Here is a 6,000-nt window from a genome sequence, read left to right on the forward strand (position 1 = left end):
AATGATTTCTAATGTTCCAAACTCACTTAAACGGAACTGCAGGTAACAAAAGAAAGAAAGGTTTCAGAGTAGCAGCCGTGTTAGTCTGTATTCGCAAAAAGAAAAGGAGTACTTGTGGCACCTTAGAGACTAACCAATTTATTTGAGCATAAGCTTTCGTGAGCTACACGAAATGAAGTGAGCTGTAGCTCACAAACGCTTATGCTCAAATAAATTGGTTAGTCTCTAAGGTGCCACAAGTCCTCCTTTTCTTTTTTAAAAGAAAGAAAGCGGCTAAAGAAGACAATCAAACTAAACAGCAGCAGACAGGCTTCAAAGTGGGAAAGATAGTGCATGAGATTCAGTATGCAAGCGGAGCTAGGACAAAAAGTGCTACTGGCAAGAGAAATTGCTTTCCATACAACACAGTGTCACAAAAAATCCTATTTTACCAGGAAATGCCTGTTCAGTGGTGATCTGCTTCAGTGTTAATACAGAAAAGCTACATTTATTCTTATGTGCTTCATATTTTTTCCCTTTATGTAATTCAAACCTACAGCATTTCTAGCAAACAAACTGGAGCGACTTATATGTCCTCTGAAAGAGAGCAGCAACTTGGCCAAAATCCCTGTTCTGAGTTTTCAGGATTATCCTATGATGAATAAATGGACAATAATGTAGTTACCAAACAGTAGCAACCCACCTAAAAATCTTCTAGAAAGTAGGAACTGTTAAGAAAGAGGTTCCTTACCAGTAACTGCAGTTCTTTGGAGAGTACTCCTGTAGGATGAGCCACCTCTGCCCCCCGCACCCAACCAACCAATCTCCTGTCCTGCTCCCCCACCACACACACGCACCCTACCATATCTTTGAGCTTTGGGAACCTTCCATAAATGCAGCATCAGCAGGGATTGCACACGTGGTCCTTCACAGTACTAAGTATTTTGAGTTAGAGTTATAAGGGGCCATGCAGTTCTCAATCCCATCAGTTCCTTCTACTAAACTCAAGAGTCCTCTGGCAAATGAACTTTACAGGAAGATGGGAGGCAACATTACTGAAGAACTACAGTTACTGGGTGGTAACTTCTCTTTCTTCTTTCTTCAGGGTGGCCTCTGCAAAATCCTACTTGTAGAAGTCTAACAAATAGGAGAGATCCCTTCACTGGCATGGGGTACTGACCCAAAGGTGGATCAGAGAGTCTAGCTCACTGGGCTATATCAGAGAGTCTCCTCAGGACAGACTGGAGAGGAACATGACTGTCCTTTCAACCTCAAGGTGTAAAGACTGGGCACGCAGAACAACAGTCTGGATTCTTACAACCTTGGCTTCAAATGTCTGGGGCCCTAGTGGGGTGCTTGCTTGGTCCAAGCAGACACTGCTTTTCTAGCAAGTTCCTGCACAGCGCCAGTAAGCGCAGTCTATAAGTGGGTATATGCAAAGATCGCCACAAGGAAGAAGGACTTTCTTATGATCTTGGAATTAATTATACAACAAAAACTAACTGCCATTCCCTCGGATCTCAATATCCTCTGCAATATGGAGATGGCTACCCAACAACAAGAGAAATAAAATACCAGAGGTCACTCACGCTAGCAGACTCTGTGGTAGAGTTTTAATTCACACTAGCATATAGATTGTATATAACTCCTTAAAAATCATAACGAATCTCCTCACCAAACCCAGTTCACAAAAGCACTAGCCCTGACTGCTTAGGCCCACTGACAGAAGCATTGTCTTCCTTCTCTCCTTCACCCTTACTGTTCACAATATCGCTAACTCAGTTCCACCCATAGCTTATAAAAGCTCTCCCCAAAACCCTCTCCCCACTCGTTTGAGCTGCAGCCTGTATTCCTCACAGCTTCAAAGATGCTGCACCAGAAGAAACATATTTCTGCCCCTGAATCCCAAAGTAACCAAGAGTATTATTTTTATTTAATTGAGAGCAACGATAACCCACCCCAAACAAATGGCAATTATATATATGGGATTCTGGTGGGCTTTTCTATAGGCATCTTTACATCAGTTTAACGAGGGAACTAACTCCTTCTTGAAATGGTGGAAGAACAGTAGTGGAATGGATAGAAGATATCACAGGCTGAGGGTTCCTCAGAAATGCATATAATAGTAACAGACTGATACTGTGAACAAAAGGTCACAATTTGGAGCCTCACCAGAGCTCTGGTGTCCCATTAAGCATCAGAGCTAACTATTGAAGGAAGCAAGGATATTAAAGCAGTCTTGTATTAAGGGACTAGATTCTTGAAGATAATGAGATATATAGAGCCTTTTAGATATAAAATCATCAACTCAAATCCAGCTCAAACCGGTAGTGACAGAATGTTGTTATGTTACCATCTGATGGCGCACCTGTGCTGGCGGGGCTCAGTCCACATTCCAGCGGACAAGCACTCTCATCAGAAAAACCACCACCACCACTGGCGTCTTTGCTAGAAGTCTCTGAAGACTGAATGAGCCATGGAGTTGAACTCTACTCTTACTCCTAGAGGTTCCTTCTGATCAAAGACAAAGCACATGAGTATATGGGGTGGCTGATTCTGCTACTGCCTGCACTGTACCTGCTCTCTAGTTAAACAGGGGATTTCAATCTGCAGAGCTGCTAGTACAGCATATTCACTAATTCTAAAGTCACATGAAAATTTTTTAAAACATTCTCCTTAATAAGAGACAAAAGAAACGGAAATTACAAAAAACGTAACTGTGCTGTTTTCCTCTCCACATGCAAGGATTCTGACATACATGAGGGAGGGGGGAAAAAAAAAGAGGCAAAAAATAAAAGGGAACTGGACAGTGAAAACAAAACAGAACCCTGTTATTTTGGATCATAATAGTGAGACGTACACCTGCGAGGCTAGTTAATAATGAACAACCTGGACATTTGTACCACACTCAGTCACTGTGGTACCTGAGGACTCATCTTTGTATTTGGTAATCCTGTAATTAAATGGTTCTGAATAAATCCCATCATGCTTTGTAGACACTACACTGTTATTCCAGAATCAGTTAAATACAACCATCTCTGGGGAGGAATATAACTGCTATTTAAGAGAACACAGCAATGTTTCTCAAGAGGTTTTCTTTTAGGAAGTGAAGAATAATGTTTCCAAATGAAAGTACAGGGGAGTACAGGAGACAAGTTAGCCATTAGAAAGTAATTATCCAAACTGCAATTTGAACAAAACCCCAGGACTCCTAGGAACTCCATGAACTTGATTCTGTATTACTCAGGTTTTAGGTCAGTATAACTCCCATTGATTTCAGGTCTCATATGTTGATCAAAACACTTCAGACACAAGCGTCATGCATGCACTTATTCTTTTGACTTCTGTGGAGATACGCCATGGAAGAATTTGCTTCATAGACTGAAGTAAGCTTTGAACGACTGGGTTGCAGATTTTTCAAAGAAAAGGGAGGGGGAAAGTGAAAGAAAAAGACCAGTGTTTTCCAGGGAGGCCCCTGATTTTGGAACGGATGCCTAATTTGAGATGTGCGGAGCCTGATTTTCAGAGGCTCGGAGTCCCCACAGCTCCAGGTCACTTCAGCTGGAGCTGTAAATGTTCAGAACCTTTAAAAAAAAAAATGTAAGGCTCAGCGTATCACGTTAGACATCAAAAAAAATCCGTGAAAATGTGGCCTGAATCATTTTAAAAGTACAACTGAACTAAGTCTGTCAGGCAACTTGGAAACCACAATAAACTGATGGGGTCATTTTCTGTCTACCACATTTGTGAACAACCTCCTCCAAAAATCTCAGCTGTGATTTATTTACATTACATCCACTATTAATAAGAAAGGTGTAGCTAGACAATAGCTGAGAAAATAATCACAGACATCCTAAAGCAACCATACTAAAGCAATATTCTACAAATATTCACTCGTGAGAATAGCCTTTGCTCATTATGGGCTGAATTTAACAGGATTTCTTGCCTGAATAAAGTGTACCCACACAGCTGAGAAATGGCAAGTTCAGGCCTTAAATGTATGAGTAGCAATGAATGAAGGCTCTTAAATACCTCCTTGCAGCTATAATTATGACACTTTAAATTAACTGAACAAGAGTCAAGAGGAAAACAAAAAAACAAAAAAAATCAAATCCAGAAATCTCACTAGGAATTCACTACTTGTTTGGTGACTCCAATTCTGTTTTGTCATAGCAGCAGCTGACGGGATAATCATTTTAAAGCAAGTCTTTTTTTCTAACCAAAGAAAAGAACATGTACTAACTTCAGTGCATTACTAAATGCTTGATCGTTTTTTTACCCTATTCCTTGGTTTCTTACTTGTATGTTGCTACCTGGCAAGGTAGCAATGCCGTCTTTCCAGTCTAAGGCACCCATTACATCGAAGTCTGCAGTCGGGGTGATAGTGGGTTTTCTCTCCGAGACACTCTGTTCCATCTTTCAGCTTAGCCTTTGGGTTTGTTTGTTTTTAAATTTTTAAGAAAGAAAACTAGGGGTTGAAAACAAAACAAAAGAGAGGCACAGAATCAACAGGCCTGTCACTTACATTTCATGAAGGATTTTAAGAGTGACGCTGCTTATGCTTCATATAGTTAATGGCTTTCAAAAGATGGAAAAAAATGTCAACTTGTAATTTGCTCAAGGCACTTTAAAAAAAAGGCGGTGGGGGTGAAACAAATATGCAATTTCTGGACAAAATTACAAAACAGAAAGCTGTGACGCTCAATTGGGTTTGCATAATTATTGTCCATTTTACAGTTTATGGGCAAAACCCTGGTCTCTCAAGTCCATGGGAGCTTTGCCATTGATTTTAAATGGGACTAGGATTTGGGCCAACATACACATGTGCACATACCCACACACTGCTGAGGCACTGGGGTGCCTTAAACAATTTTAAAGAGCAGTATTATCTTAGCAGCACTGGCAGATTGCACTGTTATTGGTCGTCACCTCCTACAGTGTTTACGCTCTGGGACTGCTTTGCAGCCATATAGAAGTTAAGTAGAAATATCCAGCAAGAGAATCAACTAAAAGCTATATTGCTATGTGGACTAAGTGTATCTGATGACAGCAACAATAATACTAATATAGCATTTTATATGCAATAATCAATCATCAATAAATTGTACTTCATTGCCTGGCATATATAACTTAAATAATACGAATACTGAAAAAAACTGGCTGCTTAAAAGAAAGGAAATTCACTTCTCATTCTTGAACTAGAAGTTTTATTATTTTTCCTATCTGACCACATAACCTACGTTACCTTAGTAAAAACAGGCCATATCAGTGACAAATTCAATTTAATCCTTGTCCTACAGGAACAGGCTTCAACTGCCATAGGGAAATCATACCACCATTTGATGTCAAAGTCTCTTACACATCACATCATCAGCATGTTCCAAGGCAGAACTTCATTTCACTGGAGGTCAAAAGCTCACCTTTGAGGTAGGACAAGTCTCACTCCATGCAATCATGTATCTCCAATTCAAGCAGCTTAGGGAGCACTGTAAGTTTAACCTGATTAATTCACTTGTGGGATGGACATTTGCAAACAGTACTTCTAAGCACCTCTGAACAAAACTAAGCCCGCTGTTGATGTCAACTAGTAGGCATCGCAATCCGATTATTTCCCTTGGGGCTGGTTTATTTTCTCTATATTTTTAAATTTAAAAATCAAACAAGCACAATTGCTTTTGCACCCCGAGAGACTGGCAGAGATACAAGCACCATATACTGTGATCATGATGAGTCACGCTGATGAAATTGCGAATCTGTTAGCTACATTTATGGCCCAATTCTTGAAGGTGCTCAAGAACTTCAGCTCCCACTGACTTCAACAGGAGATACAGAATCTTACCATCAGGCTCTTAGTGCCACTATCTAATGGATGAACAAACAAAAATTCTACTAAGTTAATACAGAGATCACATGACAGCATTACACTCTTTTACCAAGACACATTGGTACAGTTACTCAGGATCATCCTTCATCTAAGTCTTCTTCATCCAGTTCCAACCCAATACATGAATATTTTAATAC

This window comes from Natator depressus, chromosome 19, assembly GCF_965152275.1.
Source record: "Natator depressus isolate rNatDep1 chromosome 19, rNatDep2.hap1, whole genome shotgun sequence".
NCBI lineage: Eukaryota > Metazoa > Chordata > Testudines > Cheloniidae > Natator > Natator depressus.